Consider the following 22,741-nt stretch of genomic DNA (forward strand, 5'->3'; position numbering starts at 1 on the left):
TTCAAGATAGCCTGGCTGATGAGGGTTATAAACCCGAAACCGGTCCCAGGTTGCTTGTTTCCAGTACAGGGAAGACATGGCTTGGCAGTTCGGGCTGGACTGTTCCCATGAGCCACAGGGTCAGACTGATTTGTATATGGCCATGTCTGAACTGGGGTGGTGGAGTGAGCTAAAAAATGGTGATGGATTAAACCCAGATCAGTTGACTGGGGGTGAGTGTTTGATTTGCTTCAACGCTCCGTCTATCATCCCCTTTGGTATCGCTTTGTTTGCCCTAAGTTGGCAGGATATGCGCTGACGTGGGTCCCTTGCTCATTCTATCACTGGATTCAAGATAGCCTGGCTGATTAGGATTATGAATCCGAAACCGGTCCCAGGATACTTGTTTCCGGTCCAGGGAAGACATGGCTTGGCAGTTCGGGCTGGACTGTTCTCATGAGGCACATGGTCAGACTGATTTGCATATGGCCATGTCTGAACTGGGGTGCTGGAGTGAGCTTAAAGAATGATGGTGGGGGGCGTGGCCAAGATGGCGTCGGAGTAGGACGCTTTTTCCTACCTCTCCGGCGCCGATCCAGCAAAGCTGCTGATAGCGCGGCACCTGGCGTCCAGCTCGGCCTCTAATCGGTGGCGGAGATCGCCAGGACACGGCGGAGGAGCACGGTGCCGTCGGAGAGGAGTGGGGGCATCCGGAGTGGCTGTAGGACCGGCGGAGCTCTGCGGCCTGTGGATCCCCGGTCTAAATTAGCGGAGGCCGGCCCGGCGTGTCGCGGGGCCCATCGCGACGGGGGAGACTCTTTCTGCGCCCCGCCCCGCCTGAGTCATCTTGCGGCAGCCGCCGGGGCTGCGGGCTGTTGCCGGAGGCGGTGAGGGGCAGCCACGATCTCCGGTGTGCCTTGGGGGTACCGGCGAGTAGCGGCCCGGAAAGCGGAGGGGTCCCGGAGCCCTCGGTGAGGGGCGGCGCCACTGTGCCCAACCGGGGTTCGGAGGAGCACCTGTGGTGCGGCGGGGACCGGGCTCCGCGGGGCCCCCGGGAGGCATAGTCCTGATGAGTGACCCCCCGCTCTGGACAGGAGAGGTGCGGAGGGAGCCCGGCCTGTCGACGGGGCCCGACGAGAGATGTGTTGGGGGAGCTGCCGGCCCCTGTTGCAGCGGCGACCTGGCGACTGCTGCTGTGGTGGTGCATGGCCCGGGCCCCTTCTGTGGACTGCGCGGCGCCGCTGGTGCTGTGGGGGTGTAGCCACGCGGCGGAGGGACCTGACCTGCGAGGAGAGCGGAGGCCCCGGAGCACCGACCCGGAGGGGTGGTGGAGGCCCCGGGCGCTTCCCAGAGGCCGCATTCAACCGGACAAGAGCTGTTGGACTTGGCGCGTGGAGACGAGCGCCGGCCCGGAGGGGGTGCTAACAGTGGACCGGCGATCCAAGCAGGGTGAGGGCAATCGAGGCGGGCGCGGCCTCCTACGCTGCTGAGGGGCCCTAAAGGCTGCGTCTGGTGCCAGACTGGATGGTGTGTGGGCCGAGGGGACTGCTGCTGCTCGTTGCCTGTGCCCGGATTTCCAGAAGGGCTCCGGTCCTACACTGTGAGCTGGTGCGAACTGGAGGTGCTGTTGGGGGTGCGTGCCTGGAGGTCCGGTGGTGATCTGAATAAGGAGCGTGACGCCGCCCTTTTGCCTGGCTCGTCCGACTGTCTGGTGTCTGGGCGCCGGAGATTCGCTGGGAGCCTCTGGCCTGGAGCGGAGTGGTGGACGCAGAGTTGGGCTGCCCGCCGGGACCAACTACTGCGCCTGCAAGCCCGGATCCGGGCACTGCTTGGTTCTGGTGGTGACTGGTGGAACGTTCGCCCTGTTGCAGGGCGCCCGGCATTATGGCTAACCAGCCCCGCAAGGGACGCGTGGTGAAGGACGGCGCAGCTAAATCATCACAGCAGCCGGCGTCCCCCGGTGCCAGTGGGTCGCCAAGAATGTCCGATGACGAGGCTCCGGCCACTAAGGCTTTTATGACCGAACTTTTTGCTTCCATCAAGGAGGACATCTCCGAGCTGCGGGCGCAGCTGGCCTCTGACCTCCGGGACGTACGGAGAGACGTTGATGGGATTGGTGAAAGAGTGGCGACTCTTGAGGACCATGATTTGGGCACGGCCATCGATGTCCACTTACTCCAACAAGACGTCCTTCGCCTCACGGAGCAAAACTTGGACCTGCAGGCACACATGGAAGACCTTGAGAACCGCTCCCGGCGGAATAACATTCGCATTAAAGCGGTGCCATGGGATGGCGAGTCGGGAGACCTGCGAGGCTATGTGAAGGAATTGTTTCTGCAGATCTTGGATGAAGACGATGTGACGGATATCCAGATGGATAGAGTCCATCGCGTTGGTTTGCCCAGGAGAGGGGGGGGGCCGCCCCCAGACATCCTTGTCTGTGTTCATGACTTTCAATTGAAGGAGCGCATCCTCCGGAAGGCTAGGGCCATAAATTCGCTGCAATTTCGAGAACATCATCCTCAACTTTTTCAGGACCTAGCGGCATCTACACTTCAAAAGAGGAGGGATTTTAGACCGGTGACTTCCCTTCTGCGGGAACGCAACATCGCATATTCTTGGGGGCACCCCTTCAGGATCATCTTCAGGTGGCAGAATCGACTGATGCAGATACGCTCCCTGCAGGAAGCGAAGGAGCTCTTGGGTTTGGATGAGGCTGCCCCGTCCCAGGGGTCGAATGCATCCCCGTCTCGGAGGCGACGTCGGACCTCTTCATGGCATAGAGTGGGGTCCTCTCCGACGCGGGGGCGCCCGGACCGCGATGCCAGCCAGCAGGAGAGGGGGAGTGCAGTGGCTTCAGTAGCTTCAGCGACGGTGCCGGCGTCACAGGCCAGCTCCGGAGCGGCGTGACGGTGACTTGATAATGCGGATCGGCGCTGGAGGGGGCATGGACCCCCCCGGTCTGGGTGAATGGAAGTGCTTTTGGAGAAGACTCCCCAGACCGTGACCTTGGGAGGAACCGAGATGGTCTCCCTGCCCTGTCCCCGGAGTGGTCGGTGCTTCGTGACCTGTGGACCACTGGGACTGATGAGTATATTTTTCACTGTTTCTGTTCTGTTTACACTTTCACTGTTCCCCTTTTCTTCAGGGGACGGTTGGTTTGAGGGGGGGGAGGGGGTGGGAAATGTTGGTGGCGACTGGAGTGATTCATGGCATGTACGGTGGGTCTGGTGTGGTATGGGAGTGGCGTGTGGGGGGTTGACTATGGCGCTGGGGGATCTACGGGAGGCGGGGGGTCGGGATGGGGAGGCGCGGGAGAGATCTAGGGGTCGCATGTCACTGTTCCCCTTGAGCGGAAGATGGCTGACTGTAGGGTGGGGGGGCCCGATGCTGTTTATAGAGAGTGTTGGGTTGTGGGACCATCATGCCGCTTAGTATAGGGACGTGGAATGTTAAAGGCCTGAACTCGCCGCAGAAGAGGCAGAAGGTGTGGAAGTATGTAACTGATCATCAGTTGGATGTTGTGGGGCTCCAGGAGACCCACCTGGCGCGTAAGGACGAGCTGCGCCTTCGTCATAAGGCGTTTCCCATCATTTATAGGTCTTCGGCGTCCACAAAGCATAGAGGGGTGGCTCTCCTGTTTCGTTCTACGCTGCACTTCCAGCCCCACGATGTCTGTAGTGATAAGGATGGACGCTGGCTGATGGTGAAGGGGCTTGTTCAGGGGAGGCTTTGTACGTTTGTGGTGGTGTACATCCCTAACGCTGGTCAGAATCAGTTTTTGCAGGGACTGTTGCAGCGTGTGGGGGACTTTGCGGAAGGGCACTTGTTCCTTTTAGGGGACTTTAACCTGGTATGGGATGCGAATGTGGATAGCTCTGGGACCCGTAGGGTACATACAGGGGTGTTTTCCCCCTCCTCGCAGCAGGTGGTTGGGGATCTGGGTCTGGTCGACAGTTGGCGCTTCTTCCACCCTGCCTCCCGGGATTACACCTTTTTTTCGCATGTCCATCAATCATACTCCCGACTGGACCACATTTTTATTAGCCAGGCGCTTAGGGGGGATGTCCTTGACTCCGTCATTCTTCCACTCTCGGTATCTGACCATAGTCTCCTGGTGCTTAGCCTCCGGTGGTCCTCCCCTGGTGATGGGCAAAGGAAATGGTATTTCCCGGCATCGGTAGTGCGGGACGATGTCTCTAGTAAGGCACTGCGTAAGGCCATCAGGGACTTTCTCGAGCTGAACCCAGTGTCGGACACGTCGGTCTCCAACACTTGGGACGCTTTGAAGGCTTCCATCAGGGGCACTTGCTTGGGACTCAATGCAAATCTTAATAAAGCACGGCGCAAGGATAGGGAAGCTCTGGAGGCTGAATTGGCGGTCCTTGAGCAGGCTCACAAGCTTAACCCCTCTAGAGTTACCCTCCGGCCTTTGACCGCAGTTCGTGGCAAACTGAGGGCCCACTACAATAACAGGGCCGAATTGACGCTGTTGCGGTTAGGCAGGCAGTCTTATTCTTGCGGTAACAAAGTGGGCAGACATTTGGCAAGGCAGCTGCGAGATAGGCGGGAGCGTGAGTATATCGGGGGGATTAGGGACGCTGCGGGTGAGCTACATCACCGGGACGAGCAAAAGGCGGCCATTTTTGGCCGTTTTTATGGAGACCTTTATACTGGGGACGAGCTGGACGCGGAGTCCCAGATGCAGTATCTGCAGCGCTTACCCCTTCCCCAGGTGTCCAAAGAGTGGAATGAGGTCCTGGAGGCTCCAATTACCAGGGAAGAGGTGCTCGGGGCTATTAAGAACCTGAAACTGCACAAGGCCCCTGGGCCGGACGGATACACTGCCGTCTTCTATAAGACGTTCGCCTCTGACCTTTGCGACTTCCTGGTGACCCTCTTTAACGACATGGCTGAGACCGGCTCTTCGACGGGCTCCCTGGCCGAGGCGGTTATAACGGTCCTGCCGAAGCCGGGGAAAGATCCCACCCAGTGTGCCTCGTTTCGCCCCATAGCGCTCCTTAACTTGGATGCGAAGTTATACTCGACAATCTTGGCGCGTAGAATGCAGGATCTGTTACCAGCGATCATACACCCTGACCAGTCCGGGTTTATCAAGGGGCGCCAGACTCACGACAATACCCGCAGAGTTGTGCATCTCATTGAAAAGGCGGACAGGTTTCGCATGCCGGCGGTCCTGGTGGGGTTGGATGCCGAGAAGGCATTCGACCGTGTGGACTGGCGCTTCCTGTTTCATACGATGACGGCTTTTGGCTTTTCGGAAAAGTTCATTACCATGGTGAGGGCTAATTTTTGCAGTCCTAGATCTCGGGTGGGAATCAATGGCCACCTGTCTGCATTCTTCCCGCATTCCAGGGGTACTAGGCAGGGTTGCCCCCTTTCCCCTCTCCTGTTCGCGTTGAGCATTGAGCCCCTGGCGGTGGCGATTAGGGAACATGAGGGTATACGGGGCATTCCGTTCGCGGGAGAGCAGCACACGATCACGCTCTTCGCGGATGACGTACTTCTTTCCATTGCTGATCCTGAACGCTCGTTGCCTTGTGTTAGGGAGACCCTGCTGGAATATGAAGTGGTCGCAGGCTTCAAGGTTAATTACGGCAAGTCGCATGTCCTGAATCTCACTCTATCGCCTGCGGATGCGGAACGTTTGCGCACTTTGACGCCCTTGGCCTGGGCTGCTGACTCGCTTGTCTACTTGGGGGTCCGCTTGACCCCCACTGTGGGCGGGCTATTCGCGGCTAATTTCCCTTCTTTGCTGGCAAAGACTAGAGCCGATTTGGACAAATGGAAACCTAAATTTTTATCATGGCTGGGTAGAATCCATGCTATAAAGATGGTCCTCCTTCCCAAATATTTGTACTTATTTCAGGCCCTCCCCATCCCTCTGGACGGCGACTTTTTTCGGCGCCTTAGAACGCAGATCTTGCGATTTGTGTGGCAAGGGGGCCGAGCGCGTTTGTCCTTAGCGTTACTACGTAGACCGAGATCCGAGGGCGGGGTGGGGCTTCCTGACCTCCAGCTTTATTACAAGGCGGCGCAACTGCGAATTTTAGTAGAATGGTCACAGCAGATGTCGGAGAAGCATTGGCTCCATATGGACCGGAGTGTGGCGGGGAGGTCGGTTTGGGACCTGGCTTGGAAGCCTAGGAGGGACCGCCCCTTAAATGCGTACATAAGTACGCCTACGGGTACTGTCCTGAAGGTGTGGGATGCGCTGGTTGGGGACGACCGTTGGACTATGTTCCCCTCACCCTTCACGCCCTTGCACTTCAACCCGGCATTTCCGCCTGCTCAGCGAGAGGGGGCCTTCGATGCGTGGAGGGAGGGGGGATGTAGGGCTTTGACTCACCTGTTCCATGGTCAGGCCCCCCTCACTTTTGCGAACTGCGTGAGGGACTATGGGGTTCCCCAGAATGACCAATACCGTCATGCGCAACTGCTCCACTGGGCCACATCGCCGGGGGTACGGGAAGCAGCCACGCGGCCACCCTCCACTTTTGAGGCCTTCCTGCTACGGACGTCGGTGATGAAAGGGGCTATCTCCTTCATATATCAGCTCTTGCTTCGGTCGGCAGTCTCGCCTAGACCTAGGTATATGGACCAGTGGGAAGAGATGCTGGGGAGAACTGTCTTGGATGCTGAGTGGACAGCGTTATGGCGGGATATCTCGAAGTTTAATCATTCACTTCACCTCAGGGAAGCCCACCTTAAGACTCTTATGCAATGGTATTTATGTCCGACCAGGCTACATCGCTTTTATCCGGCCGCCTCCGATAAATGTTGGAGGGGTTGCGGGTTTCTGGGGGACTTTCGCCACATCTGGTGGGACTGTCCGGTGATTCGGCCATATTGGGACGAGATTCTCTCGCACATTAAGGAACTGCTGCAGTACCCCATTGAGGACTCAATGGCCTCTGTTCTCCTGGGTCTCCGAGACCCCGGCCTAGAGCATCAGACCAAAGCGGACAAGAAGATTTTGTGGCTGTGCCTGGGTGCTGCCAAGCTTACACTGGCAGCTGCCTGGAAACAGAAGGAGGCGCCGGCAATCTCGCTGTGGCACGCGCGCCTGTGGAAACTTCTGAGTTTGGAAAGAATGGCGGACGTCTTCCTTGGTAATTATAAGAACTTCCAATTCCAGTGGGGTCCGTTGGTGACTTTTCTGTCCAAGGGCTTACCATCCGCGGTCTGTCCCGCCTCCCTGAGGTCACTTCATTTATTTCAGGTCTAATTTTGTTGTCTGGAGGAGGTTTGGTTTGAGTGAGTCGCCACCGTGGGGGGAGGGAGTAGGTGGGGGGGGGGGGAGTTCTGTTTACTGGTATGTAGTTCACCGAGGAGCATGGCAAGGATGTCTGGCCTAGCTCTTTGGCCCTGCCGGACTATGGACATGTTGGCCCGGCTATATGTTGCGCTTGTTGAGAGACTACCGCCATGGGCACATGCCGAGCACTGACTTTGCTTCTGTTATCACGAATTTGATGCTCTGTGCTTTTGTTTTGCTCCCGGAAGGGTCTATCTCGAGAGGTACTGATTGCTTCCTGGTGAACTTCATATGTGTACTGTTATTTTGAAAATGAAAAATAAAAATTTTACAAAAAAAAAAAGAATGATGGTGGATTAAACCCAGATAAGGTGACTGGGGGTGAGTGTTTTTAGAGTAACAAAATAGAGATTGACACTGAAGCTGGAATTCAAAATAACAAGTTTATTCACTCATGAGTGAGACCACGTCCATACAACACCCTCAAGTGTTCCAGGAGGTAGTGGCTTGAATACACAGACCATGGTGCTTATATACAGAGTTTTCTGCATTGGTAAGCATGTAGTTACAAACAGAAGGTACAAGCATACACAGAAATAACCACCGACAAACATGGGCAGATGGATATCACTTAGTCAGCAAAGTGGGAGGGGGAACAGAACTGCTTACAGTAGCAAAGTGTTATTGACAGTTACATCTTTAGCCAGGTGCATTCTAGCAGCTACAATTTCTTTAACATGCATATTGCTTTTAGCTGAGTCAGGAAGTCAACTAAAATAGACAGCACATGCAGGAAAAAAGACGAGTAGCAGAGGATGGGAGAATTATGAAGGAAACTTAAATGGATACCTCAGCCAAATGGCTGCAGCTTATGCCAAGTAAAATATTACATTTTTTTTCCACACTGTGACATATATAGTTCATGTTGATTACTTGGTCTGCAGTTGCCCCTGGGCTCCGCTCCTCCGCTGCTGCGGCCCTGCTGTGGTCTCGTCGCAGCACCCCTTACTCGTGCCAAAAAGAAGCAGAGATCAGGTGGGGGCAGGAGAGCAGAACGAGAGCAGGAGAGCAGAGTGGGAGCGAAGGCGGACCGGCTGTAATGCAATGCGGCGAGCAGTGAGTACAACATGCTACGCCTCTCCAGCCCTCCAACCCTTCATGGTTGTCGTTCCTGTTGAGAGCGCACCAACAATGCGACCACTCAGCTCCGGTCCAACTCTGTAACCATACCTCTTCTCTGGAATGGAAGCAGTATAGTGTGACTCGGCAATACTGGTAGGAGGCACATAAACTTTTAGCACATGTGAATTGCAATAAGGAAATCGCTATTCCCAATGTATGATCTCATAGGGCCAGATGTACAACATTTTTTACCAGGCTGTTTATGACTGATAAAATGCATTTTCAAATGTACCAACCCTATTTTGCAAGTCGGTAACCTGTTACCGACTCGCAAAACAGGGTTGGCGAGTTGCTCGTAGGAAGGGGCATCCCTTCCTAAAGGGTGTTGCACTCGTATGTAGGAATGTTTTGCAACCGTGAATGGGGTTGCAAAATGGGGCAGCAACATTTTTTTCAGAGCAGGCAGCCCCCACGGACCCACTACCCACTCAGAAAAAATTAAAAGAAAACTTTTAATTTTTATTTTTTAAAATCATCCTGTTTTCCTTTAAGGGCTGCATTAAAATAAAAACTGCTTTAAAGCAGTCACAGACATGGTGGTCTGTTGACCCCAGCGGGCTACCACCCCTGCGAGTGCCGGTCATTCCCAACGGGTTGCAAATTGCAACATGTCTCATGAATATTAATGAGGCAGGTCCCTTACGACCCATTTGGGAATCGCCAACAATGTTTCCGACGGAGTTGAAAGTCAGGTTTTGTAACTCGCAAACTGCGAATTGCTAAAAATCACAATTTGCGAGTCGCAAACCCTGATTGTTGTATATCAGACCCATAGAGTGTTATTTAATGATTCCTAATGAGTTGCAAATCGAGCTACCTCATGAATATTAATGAGGTAGGTTGCAATTTAGGAATCGCTAAAATCACAGCGATGGTGGTGTGGAAAAGTAAATTTTGCCATGTTCTGTGTCCCTACGTGTTCCCCATCTTATGTTGTATGTGCATGATTAATATGCATATGTATTCCCCATGATCGATTAAAGACGCAATTACAGTTGTGTCCATCTCTAGTATGCCAGTTTCCAGTTCTCGTGAAAGCTACGAGTATTAGGCATATGTAAAGCTACGTTGCCACGTTTCTCAGTGTGCACGTTATTTCATTGTAAAGTCCCCGTTTCTAGGCCTCAAAAGGGCCCGGACTCAGATTCAGCTCCTATCTCCTGAACCCTCGCTGAGGAGCGATACAGCCCCCACCTGTATCCCTGACCCTTCACTTACTTCCTGCCTCACAGTGCCCGGCTCGGCCTGGCTCTGCCTGCCAGTCTGCCAAGAGTATGTTATGATTCTAGTTATCAGTCCAGCTCTCCTTCTCTGCATTCCTAAGCTACTGAATCGCATCAATAGTTTCAGTCATCGTCTAGCCTTTACGTCTCCATGTAAGAGAAATACTGTATTTATGGTCATTTAATATTCCTCAACACACACTACATGTAGAATAATGCATGCACCAGTCTTAGTGTCTGTTAGCCTTTACCCTGATAACTTTTGGATTCTATCAACATGTTCTCTAAACATCAGATACTAGATAGTGTTTAGGTACATGTCGCTCTGACTCTCCAGACTTCAGTCTCTGCTCCTAGCGCAGAAGTCATAGCCCCCAGCTTCTCCTAGTAACACGTCATTGTCAGCTTGCGCGCACCACTAGGTTAGAGGTCCCGGCTCCTTAGGTAGCCCCCTCCATGTTTCCGCCCCATTTATGACATATTCTGTTACGTTTACATCACATGTCCATGTACACGCCTCCTGTTACACCTACTTTCACCCTTATCTTTCGCGACTGTTGCTAACTCCACCCACTGTCACACCTACTGTATGTACTGTAATGCAATTGTTTTAGTATATATACTTGTGTATTGTTATTAAAAGCCAGCGCGCTCATTCCAGCTCCTGCCCGACAGCTGTCGGGGCCCCCCTGTTGGCTAGCCATCCCAGATCTTGCCCGTGCAGGTTGTCCTGTTCCTGTCCTTTATGCTGTATTAAACCTGCAAACTCCTACTACCTCGAATCTTGACTCTTATTTATTGAGCTATCTGTTATTGTTATATCTAGTCAAAAATAGAGGTATTATTTATTTATTTACCACATAATGGCGCCCGAATAGGGACTTGCCCTTTCCCCACGCGCCGGTGAAGCCACGCAAGCCCCCTGATCCTCTGCAGCCGTGACGGAACCATACCGTGCACGTGCAGATATTTCTGCTTCAAGTATCCCTCAGGCCCACGGAGGAGACGGAGGTTGCGGTCCAGCATCCAGACGAGGCGGTGGAGGAACGCGGCGAGTCCCGACCAGAGCCCAAGCCGAGAGTCCAAGGTCCGAGGTATCCGGAGGCCCACCCGTAACAGAAGTCCGAAGTTCGTCCGTCCGGCGTCGTAGCAGTCCAGTCCAGTCCGAGGCCTTCCGTTCTTGCTGCCCATTGAGTACCGTTGCTGGGGTAGTATCTAGACAGGGTCAATTGTATTGTCTCTGGTCCGTGGGTTTGGGGTACACAGATCCAACACGAAGTGTCCACTTAGGTGGATGCGGGTCCTGACGTGTCTCTTTATGAGACCGGTAAGTTTCGTACTGTTTTAGCAGTGCATCTAGTTTCTGTTCTAGTCCGTTCTGTTCTCGAGAAATTCATGTATTCTGTTTTCAGTATTCCAGGTAGTATTTTGTCAAAACTGTTATTTTAAATGTCATTCATGTATTTCCATGTCGTGGTATGAAAGTGGTGTAATTATCGTGTTCATTGTGTATTGTATTGTGTCTAGACTACAGTTCAGTCATGCCTTTGTTTTCCAAGTTACGTCAGTTAAAAACTAGAAAAGGTCTGTTAGAAGAAGCAGTTCCTGTCCCGCCTAGGGACAGTCCAGGTCATTTTATGTATCAAAAGCATGGCATAAGTGCCATATTATATCTAGATTTATGGGTGGAGTACACCAAACAGTTAGAAGAAAAGTACAGATGGCCCGTATCGGGTACATGGGATGCCGAGTGCATCATGCGAGTAGAAGAAGTATTATGGAAAAAGAAAGCCAGACAGTCACAGAAAGATGCCATCGAGTTATGGCGCAAAGAATCTCATAAAAGAACCGAAAAAGAAATCAGAAAGTCAGAATTAAGTAGAGAATCCTTAGAAAGAGCCCAAGAAAGGGAATTAATTGAAATAGGTGAACGAGTTAAAACCGAACAGTCAGACAGACAGAGGAATGCCCTCATTAAGGGTATGTATCCTCTTCTTGCCGAGGGCTTGCCAAAAGCAACCCCGGAAGCACCATGTAATTTTCCGCCACCCTTAGTTCCGACCAAGCTACGTCACAAACCGACCGCAGCTGATATTTTTCTCTCGTCCTATTTGGACGACACAGTCCCAGAATATGCAAATCCTGTTCTGCCAGCTCCTGTAAATAATGTAATTCATGATCCTCCAGCCACCGGGGCACCTGTTGCAGTACCTGTTACGGTACCCCCGGTCCAGCCCGTAGTACAAATTCCCGCCACATCAGTCACTCTGCCAGCACGAAGAGTATCAGTCGACGATTCCAGTATAGGGGCCGCGGGAGGAGGTCCTCCTGGTACCCCGCCGCCAAGTAGACGTCTAGGGGCAGTCGAGTTACATGAACGTGCGTTACAGCGTACGCCTAAATATAAGTCCATTGCAGAAATCAGGCGACTTCTTACTGAATGCTGTTATGATCCAGTCCCAGGCGAGGATAGTATGGTTATATATTCCGTACGTATAAGGCAGGTGTCCGAGTATTTGGTCACCCTACCGAATATGAAAGAAGATCTAGACAGAATGTATCGTTTCATTCGTACAGGACAAGATCCAGAAAGTATTGGTGAAGTCATGTCTCTCAGAAAATCTGAGATCCAGTTCATGTTATTAAAGTTTCTGATCAATTGTTTAATTAGGGAACAAGATTCCCCGACTAAAGATCCGACCGAAATGAGAATTCTGACAAAGTGGAGTGATAATATAGCCGAGGGTAAGCACAAGACACTCAATAGTATTGAGAATATGTACAAGAAAATACGTAAAGAAATAATAAGGTTACACGAACAACGCAAAGAAGCACAAGTAAGCGAGAAAGAAAATGACTCTTCTACTGAAGAGGTAGACGACGAGAATCCCGCCAGAATAGCGTATGTAGGTAAACCTAGATTTCCAGACCGACAGTCACGCCTAGAACGCAAGGAAGTCTTTCATCTTCCAGCACCAGAACAAGGTTCTCTAGAACAAGTATTTCAAGCTACCGATCAAATTCTGAAATCACGAATCGGTTATAGTGAATTAGGTACTATGCATGAACAAGAACTAGCCCGATCAGCAGTCCGATGGATTACTGATTCTACCACTTTTCCAGACGAAATAGTGGCACAAATGTTTCTGAAACTGCCCCCAGCCGAGCAGCGACTGGTGGGTATGTATATGATCCAACACCTCATTACATTGTATGAGGGTCAACATTCTGATCCAGGTCCGTTACATGATGTCCTGAACGAGTTACTCCAGTATAGATGGAAAGGTTTAGGTACTGATTTAATTAGTGTCATTCTAGAACAGCGCCACAAATATGGAACGTTTCTGAATCCGCATTTTGTTCAGGTCTCACCTCCAGAAAGTAAACCGTTTTATATAGATAGACAACATCCGTTACGAGAAGTACACCCAGTTAGGACACCAGATGGTGAAATGCAACGAGTATTTGTTTACACCCCAGTTACCAAGATGGAACTCTTAGAGATGAAGAAATTAATTCCCTGTCACGACAAAGATCCAGCAGGGTTCCACCGAGAATTAAAAGACATGCTCCGTATGAGAGAATACACGTATCCAGATATTATTAAAATGTTAAAAGTCCTGTTGCCCGCAGGGGTATACGAAAAACTCAAGGAAAAAGATTGGGAGGTGGGAGAGAAAAAGATCGATTGGACAGCTCTAGAAGCTGAAGATAAGATACGAGTACCAGGTACCGGTCTTGGAGATAAATGTAAAGAATTACCAGAATTATTGATACAAGTTTTGCATAGATTATTAGCCACTAAAAAGGAAGACTGGGATGCAATCTCAGCCTGTAAACAGAAACAAGACGAAGACACTAGTGATTTTTATTCTAGATTTGAGAAATGTTTTAGCATAAACAGTGGTTTGAAGACGAGTAGCGAGTCATACCCTCATCTTTTTGTTACTAAATTAGTCGAGAATTCAAGTCCACAAGTTAAGAATCGAGTTTTGAAAGTCGAAAGTACCTGGCAAGCTAGTACCCCGTCCCAGATGTTACAGATGCTCCAGTATCACCAGAATAGAATCAGAGAAGAGCAAGAATACGAGAGGAGACGTATGAAAGACACGAAAATGAAAGTACTAGTTGCACAATCTGTTCCTCAAGACAGTCAGAAGAGGGGTCCGAATCAAGCCAGTCATCCTGCAGCTCCCGTTAAAGGGACATGCAATTATTGTAAACAGCCAGGTCATTTTATAAACGAGTGTGCAGTTCTGAAACACAATATAGCCACTGGTAAAACTAAAGAAAGACCACGTCCGCCTAGACAAGAACAAGTTTCACAGACTTCTCAGCCACAGAATGCACAACAGACAGTTCCAGCACCGCAGCCTATTGCTGCAACACAGCATGTTACACAGCAGATGTACCAGTATGCACAGTCCGAGTATCCAGAGTATCAAGCGTATTCATGAAACAGCCTAGAGAGGGAGGTAGGCTTGCCTCTCATCGAGATTCCTGTAGATCAAGAAGGTCCCTATGTTCATAGTCAAGTATTAGGGAAAGACAGAAAGTTTCTGATTGATACAGGGGCAAGTAGGACTACCATTAGTCACGACGAGGTTCCAGGGGCTCCGCTCTCAGGCTCTAGAAATGTTTCCCTTGGATTTTCAGGAAAGCCTATTGTAAACGAGATATCAAAGCCAGTTACTCTGGAAGTAGGTCCATTGTCCCGAACTACTGATCTATTGCTTACGAAGTCCTGTCCAGAAAATTTGTTAGGTATTAAGACACTGAAAGAATTAGGTGCAGTCATTTGTTGTTCCCCAGAGGGAATACGTTTGTTTTTACGTGACTTCAAGGGTCACTATGTATTACGAGATTTTGATCCGAGATTACTGAATGTTCCCCAGCATCTATGGGCACAAGGTCCAACTGATGTTGGTTGTATGCAAATCACACCCCACCGTGTGACTCTCAAACCAGGTGTAGTGTTACCACGAATCAGACAGTACAGATTGCCACCTGAGGCTGTAGCAGCCTTATCCAAAATTATTGACGAACTTGTTGCTCAAGGAGTGGTTGTAGAAACTGACTCCAATGTATGTAATTCTCCTATTATTCCAGTCATGAAACGTACTGATCCAAATGCACCTCCAGTATATCGATTAGTGATTGACCTTCGAGAACTTAATAAATGTATCATACCTCAGTATCCAGTAGTCCCAGATATTTCATCCCTATTGACAGCCATTGATTCTGAAGCCATATTTTTTACGGTAATAGACCTCAAGAATGCATTTTTCAGTGTCCCCATTCATCCAGACAGCCAGTACCTTTTTGGTTTTTGTTTAAATGGAAGGAGCTATAAATTCACACGAGCTCCTCAAGGTTTCACAGAAAGTCCTAGTATTTACAGTCAAGCACTTAAAAGACAACTAGACAATATTCACATGCCAACAGACACTGCCCTGCTCCAGTATGTCGATGATCTACTGATCACAGCCCGTTCTGAGCGTGACTGCGAGCGAGCATCACTTACCGTTCTGTATTTCCTAGCCGAGATGGGGCACAAGGTGTCCCCTTCAAAGCTCCAGTTCTGTGTCCAGCAAGTGATCTACTTAGGCCACTTACTGTCCAAGTGGGGTAGGCAGTTGACACCAGACCGTATCCAGTTAATAGCGAGTCTTCCACAGCCCAAGACACAGAAGGAGGTACGTGCTTTTATTGGCCTTACTTCTTATTGCAGACAAAGGATTCCTCAGTATGCATTTCTAGCAAAGCCACTGATACAGTTAACGACACAGGAGGCAGCCGTATCGACTGTCCTCCCTTGGACATCTGAACATACACTTAGTTTTAATGAGTTAAAGAAAGCCTTATGCCAAGCACCTGTTCTAGCTACACCGAACTACAGTAAGCCTTTTACACTTTTTGTCACAGAACGTGATGGTACTGCATTATCTGTTCTCACACAAGATCAAGCAGGACAGTACAAGCCCTGTGCTTATTTTTCGAGCACATTAGATCCAGTAGCCCAGGCTTTGCCTGCGTGCCTCAAGTCAGTTGCAGCCACAGCTCTAGCTATCAGACAAAGTGATTCCATAGTATTAGGACACTCCCTGACAGTACAAGTTCCACATTCCGTGGAAGTTCTTTTAAACCGAACACAGACCCAGCACTTGACCATTGCACGTTTAACAGGTTATGAATTGACACTGTTCCAGCCACACATAGAAATCAGACGCTGCAACGTCCTAAATCCTGCTACACTGTTACCGTCAGTTACTCCAAATCCTGCCACACATGACTGTGTGGAGGTAGTTAACACCATGACAAAGCCAAGACAAGACCTGACAGATATTCCATTACCAGATCCCGACCTGACACTTTATGTGGATGGTTCATGTATGAGAACGAGTACAGGAGAACTAGTAGCCGCGTATGCAGTGACTACTGACACTGAAGTTATTGAAACACACCGTATTGACACCCTGTCTGCTCAGGCAGCAGAGCTAGTCGCTCTGACCCAAGCCTGCATACATGCCAAGAACCTGAAAGTGAACATATATACAGATTCACGTTACGCATTCGGAGTTGTACACGACTTCGGAGTACTCTGGCAGGAGAGAGGTTTCATGACTTCTCATGGAACCAAGATTCAGCATGGTCTCCTTATTCAAGCTCTGTTAGATGCAATACATTTACCAACAGCTATCGCTATCATGAAGTGCAAGGCACATACGAAAGTTACTGACATTATTTCCCAAGGTAATGATCTAGCAGATCGAACAGCCAAGCTTACAGCACAGACACCAGACATACCAGTTAACAAGACACCGACATCCACTCTAGAACAGACTACTTGTATGACAATTAAGGACCCTACTCAAGATGTCATAGATATCCAGTTACATGCTACTCCCGAAGAAATTAAGAAATGGTCCGAACAAGGAGGGGTCCAGACAGATCAGGGATGGGTGACGAAGGGTAGAGCCACATGGTTTCTCCCCGACTCAATGGTTCAAGTCATTATTAATACCGCACATAGTCCTGCACACCTAGGAGAAAAAGCCATGTTAGACAGTATCCAGAACATTTGGTTTAACAAGCATTTACGAACTGCAGCCAAGCATAAAGTCCGTACCTGTATGATATGTTGCCAGTTCAATCCAGGTAAAAGTGTCCCGGTGGAACAAGGTGGATTCCAGACTCCTGACCACCCTTTTGAAGTCCTCCAGATGGATTATATTCAGATATGTGTAAAGAGAAAGGTGTAGACTGGTTAGTTGCCCTGCCAGTTGCCCTGTTCTATATGCGCATGGTCGCACATTCCAGATCAGGTCTGTCCCCTTATGAGGTCGTATTCGGCCGCCCCCCGAACGTGTGGGGTACACCCAGACCCCGAAGTATTACAGATGTTTCCAGTAATATGCTGACAGATTACCTAGCTTCCTTGATGTCTGCCCTACACTCTTGTCGTTCACAGGTTGCCGCCGCATTTCCAGACAATACCGAGGTGAAACCGCATGAAATCGTTCCAGGAAGTCTAGTGCTTGTCCGGAATTTTGATCGTTCAAGTCCGCTGGAGACTCGCTGGAAGGAACCGAAGCAAGTCCTTCTGACCACCCGTACGGCCGTGAAGTTGGAGGGCCGTAAGGGGTGGGTCCATCTGTCTCACGTCAAGAAATTTCATGGACTAAAACCTAAAACTTTTGCCAAGGATTGCATTTTACCTAAAGACTGCCAAGAAACTATTCTTAAGGACTGTCCCGCAAATGACATTGATACCAAACCTCCCCTGTTAGAGAAAACTCCACAGCAGGAGTATAAAAGTAAGCTCCGGTCTAGTAAAATAAAGTCAGCCAGTTTAATTGTCTAAGTCCTCCCCTAGGTGAAACGGTTAGACAGGTATCTGACATGTATGAAATAGACCCCCATAGTGAGAGAGTTAGTCAAAACTCAATCCGATGTATCGTTTTTCTAAGTTTTATATTGTTTCTCAGCCTAATGGTTACCTGCACGAGTTATGCATTTCATTTATGTTTTCCAATTTCTCATGTAAATAAGTATTCTAATGCTACAGTAGAGCACACGTTTAGTGATCTGCCTCCTCACGAACTATCTTATCGTCTTGCTATGCGCAACAATTCATTCATCCGTATGTTACATTATTCACACCAGACCAGCAATGCCACAAATTGTTGGGTGTGTGGTCGACTCCCCCCTTTCCAGACACCGAAGGGAGTTCTGCCACTGTTTCCTTATCCGTTCTCACATAATGGTTCATGTGGAGCCTGGTCCATGTTAACGTCATCTTCAAATGATATGTCCCTTCTGAACAGTACATGTTTTCCAGACAAGCAAGGTCTTCCCCACAGAACAGGGTTAGATCTAGAAAATGAAGTTTATAATTTGGGTAATTATTCTTCGAAATTCATGGTCCTGAATGTTCAGTCTGATCCTACTCCAGACTTACCTGCTATTTCAGTACTACCAGTCAAAGGCGAATTATGTGTCAGAAATAATGGTTCCGTACATGTAGGACATAGTGATTGTACTACTATTGTCAAGTATGGTGACAGTGGGAAATCTATTTTCAAAGCTTCACGTCATTCTTATTTTGTTTGTGGTCAGACCGCATATGTTCGTCTGCCCCTCGATTGGGAGGGAACCTGTTACATTGCCTTCCTACTGCCACCAGTTTTTCTAGCCCCATCTGATTATCATAGAAACACACATCTAGTACACATTAGACATAGAAGGGAGATTGAGTCCCCGATTGTCGATCAAACTGAAACTGCTCTAGAACAGTATACAGATTTCAATAAAGGATTCTTCTTCTTTATAGGACCTATCCAGAATAGTAAGTTAATACGTAGATTGACCAGAACCCTTAAAGCAGTAGTGAATGAGACTGCCTCTGCCCTAGGTAACTTAACCGAAGAGCAATCTGCTATGAGATTTGTCGTGCTCCAAAATCGTCTCGTTCTTGACGTCATACTGGCCGATAGAGGAGGAGCATGTAGAGTCATCGGATCTAGTTGCTGCATTTTCATTCCTAATAACGCGCCGTCTGTTTATTCAGCTATAACCAGACTTCATAAAATTGCCCATCAGTTACACCAGAATCCAGGCACCTGGACATGGTCCGGTTGGTTTTGGAGTATAATTTCTGCCTGGGGATGGAAAGTATTGTCATTTCTAGGTATTGCAGTAGCGATCATATTCAGTTGCTGCCTCTGTATACAATGTGGCCCTGCGATTTGCGGCATTTGTGCTACCTCTTGTATTCCTAGTCCCAAGTCCCGTCCTAGATCCCGTTCCAAGAAAATTCGAGACGAGCAAATGATACTGTATGAAATGATAGATGGTATCATGAATATTGATGTTTCCTGATGGAAACGTAGTGACAAGGAGGGAATGTGGAAAAGTAAATTTTGCCATGTTCTGTGTCCCTACGTGTTCCCCATCTTATGTTGTATGTGCATGATTAATATGCATATGTATTCCCCATGATCGATTAAAGACGCAATTACAGTTGTGTCCATCTCTAGTATGCCAGTTTCCAGTTCTCGTGAAAGCTACGAGTATTAGGCATATGTAAAGCTACGTTGCCACGTTTCTCAGTGTGCACGTTATTTCATTGTAAAGTCCCCGTTTCTAGGCCTCAAAAGGGCCCGGACTCAGATTCAGCTCCTGTCTCCTGAACCCTCGCTGAGGAGCGATACAGCCCCCACCTGTATCCCTGACCCTTCACTTACTTCCTGCCTCACAGTGCCCGGCTCGGCCTGGCTCTGCCTGCCAGTCTGCCAAGAGTATGTTATGATTCTAGTTATCAGTCCAGCTCTCCTTCTCTGCATTCCTAAGCTACTGAATCGCATCAATAGTTTCAGTCATCGTCTAGCCTTTACGTCTCCATGTAAGAGAAATACTGTATTTATGGTCATTTAATATTCCTCAACACACACTACATGTAGAATAATGCATGCACCAGTCTTAGTGTCTGTTAGCCTTTACCCTGATAACTTTTGGATTCTATCAACATGTTCTCTAAACATCAGATACTAGATAGTGTTTAGGTACATGTCGCTCTGACTCTCCAGACTTCAGTCTCTGCTCCTAGCGCAGAAGTCATAGCCCCCAGCTTCTCCTAGTAACACGTCATTGTCAGCTTGCGCGCACCACTAGGTTAGAGGTCCCGGCTCCTTAGGTAGCCCCCTCCATGTTTCCGCCCCATTTATGACATATTCTGTTACGTTTACATCACATGTCCATGTACACGCCTCCTGTTACACCTACTTTCACCCTTATCTTTCGCGACTGTTGCTAACTCCACCCACTGTCACACCTACTGTATGTACTGTAATGCAATTGTTTTAGTATATATACTTGTGTATTGTTATTAAAAGCCAGCGCGCTCATTCCAGCTCCTGCCCGACAGCTGTCGGGGCCCCCCTGTTGGCTAGCCATCCCAGATCTTGCCCGTGCAGGTTGTCCTGTTCCTGTCCTTTATGCTGTATTAAACCTGCAAACTCCTACTACCTCGAATCTTGACTCTTATTTATTGAGCTATCTGTTATTGTTATATCTAGTCAAAAATAGAGGTATTATTTATTTATTTACCACAGTGGCCTGCTGGGGTCAGCAGACCATCATGTCTGTGATTGTTTCTAAGTAAAGCAATTTTTTTTTTAAAGCAGCCCATTTTCCTTAAAGGAAAACAGGATGTGTTAAAAAAAGTGGGACCACTGCCTGCTCTTAAAAACTGTTTATACAAACATTCACAAAGGAGAAGGGGTCACTTGGGGACCTCTTTCCATTTGAGAATGGATTACCCCCTACTTGAAGTAGGCATTAAAATGTCAGTGTTTAGCGACTGAAATGCGGTTGCTAAACATTTTTACAGACTCTCCAAACAAGCCCTGTTCCTAATCTGTATGTATTCTCAATTCAAAATTGCGATTCGGTAACGTTACAAAATCGCAGTTTGTGAATGATGCATATCAAAATGCATTTTTCCAGTCTACTAATCAGTCGATTTGTGACCAGAAAAATGCTTGATACATCTGCCCCTTAAAATCTCCCTGTGTCTACCAAAAAAAGATTTCAAAATGTCCTTCTGTAATGTAGCTGGTGTTCATGTAAAGCGCTCCAATAGCTTGGGGGTCGAGTTTGTACTATATAAAACTGCAAAAAGAGTGCCACAATTGTATATTTGAAATGTAAAATGTTCATTGCAACAATATTGAGCCTGAATCATGTATAGCAGGGGAAAAACTCGGAAACTTCATCCACCAGCATTTTCCATTTGGAGCAAATTTTTATGTATTATCAGCTAAAACAGTCCTAGTTCTCCAGGAGTACTCACATGACTAATTATTATGCATTATTTTTTCTATTGAATGGAAACTGCGGTTGCAAACATTAAATATAACAGTGCATTGGCATAGTTAACTGTAGTTAATTTGTTTCTCAACTTGAAAATATCTTCCCAGTGGAGGAATCTTTGTCACATACATCCATTAATTTTGATGGGCATCCTTCCTAATTTGACTTTGGAAAGTCTGTTATTCCATCCCTTGAAAGCAGAATATTTCAAGCATTACCCGGGTGGGGAAATATCTCCAAGGGATATGGAAAAACCACAAACCTATTTCACCTCCTAAGGCCCTCATAAACGTGACCTGGTATTCCTCCTGGTAATTCAAAAGCATGCAGAGAGGGTATTTTAATGAACAGAGCATACTTCGTTGTAGCTCAGGCTGCAAAAGCGATCATATCATTGTTGAACAAGCAAATGTGCAATAATATGCTGCAGAAGCATTTAAACACCTGGGGCCATATTTACAAGCCCCTTTCGCCTCCAGCGCGTCACTTTTTTTGATGCTCCGGTGGCATTGTGCCATTTCTCATATTTACAAGTTGCTGCTAAGCAACTTAACGTGGCTTAACGCCACCTTGTAAATATGCCACTTTCCGCAGCAGTCCACTGTGGTAAAGGGGCGTGAAATGGGTGTTGCTGTAGGCGTTCTACCGCAACACCCATTGTTTCTCGATGCTATCCCACATTTAGAAGGCTGGGGCAGCGCCAAAAATTAAGGCCAGGTAATATCTGGTCTTAGAATGGCGATACGAGGTGAACTTATTAATTTCTCCTTCTTTTTTGCTCTTTCTGTGTGTGTTGCATTCTGTCAAGCTTACAGTGCAATGAGAATTATTTGAAATAAGCAAGATCCAAACACACAGTGTGGTTTAGTAAATTTACATGAAAAGTGAACACTCTACCCAGTTAAAAACATGCAAAATGTAATACCTCCACCTTTCGTAAGCAGCCTTGGTGAACCACTTATAACATGGAGCAAGTGGAAAAATCTTTATCAATTATGCAGGAGTATGCATAACAAAATTTAAGTGCAAAACACAAATACTGTCTAAGTGCATTGCACAGGAGGTGATGGGCAAGAAGTTTTAGAAACTTTGTCTGAACTGAGTGTTCAAAAGCAGAGAAATCTAAATGAATATGAGGTGTGTCTACTAAAACTTGACCCACATTATCTAACATGTGTCAAAGGAAAACAGAAACAGAATTACATCAACGGTCTCAGGAAACTGGCATCTACCTGCAGGTTTGGTTCAGCTATAGAAAAAGGAATAAGAGACTAGTTTGTATTCAAATGTGGTATTAAAAGGATAAGTGAAGAATTATAGTTAAAACATGAGCCTCCTCTAGAGGTAGTTGTATTGATAGCAAAAAAAGGTGAGCATATGCTCGTCACTGAATTGAGTGGTGCTAGGAAGAAGCAATCCGCTCATCTAGAGAAGGTGGATGAAGTTGTAGGTGGAATAAAGAAAGCATAAGGTTTATGTTGAATATAGTTAGGTCAAATATGCTGGGGAGTGTGTCCTGTGAAGCAGAAATAGACAAAAAGCTAATACAAGAGTGTCCAGATTTAAGTGTGTACTGTAATGGCTGTGACAAGAAAGGTAACGTTATTAAATGCTGCAGAAATAAGATAAAAAAGAGCAATGGAAAGTGGTGAAATCGTATTTCAAATCAAGAGTCCAAGACTTGAACACCCAAGTGATCTTGTAA

The 22,741-nt window shown here is 48.2% G+C and overlaps 1 protein-coding gene across 4 annotated transcripts in view; it reads left to right on the forward strand.

Annotated features, from left to right (window-relative positions):
- The window catches only part of LOC144829349 (aryl-hydrocarbon-interacting protein-like 1), a 224,476-nt gene that overhangs the window by 195,131 nt on the left and 6,604 nt on the right, over nt 1–22,741 (forward strand). The gene's annotated exons all lie outside the window — the stretch shown is intronic.

This window comes from Lissotriton helveticus, chromosome 4_1 (assembly GCF_964261635.1).
Source record: "Lissotriton helveticus chromosome 4_1, aLisHel1.1, whole genome shotgun sequence".
Taxonomy (NCBI): Eukaryota; Metazoa; Chordata; class Amphibia; order Caudata; family Salamandridae; genus Lissotriton; species Lissotriton helveticus.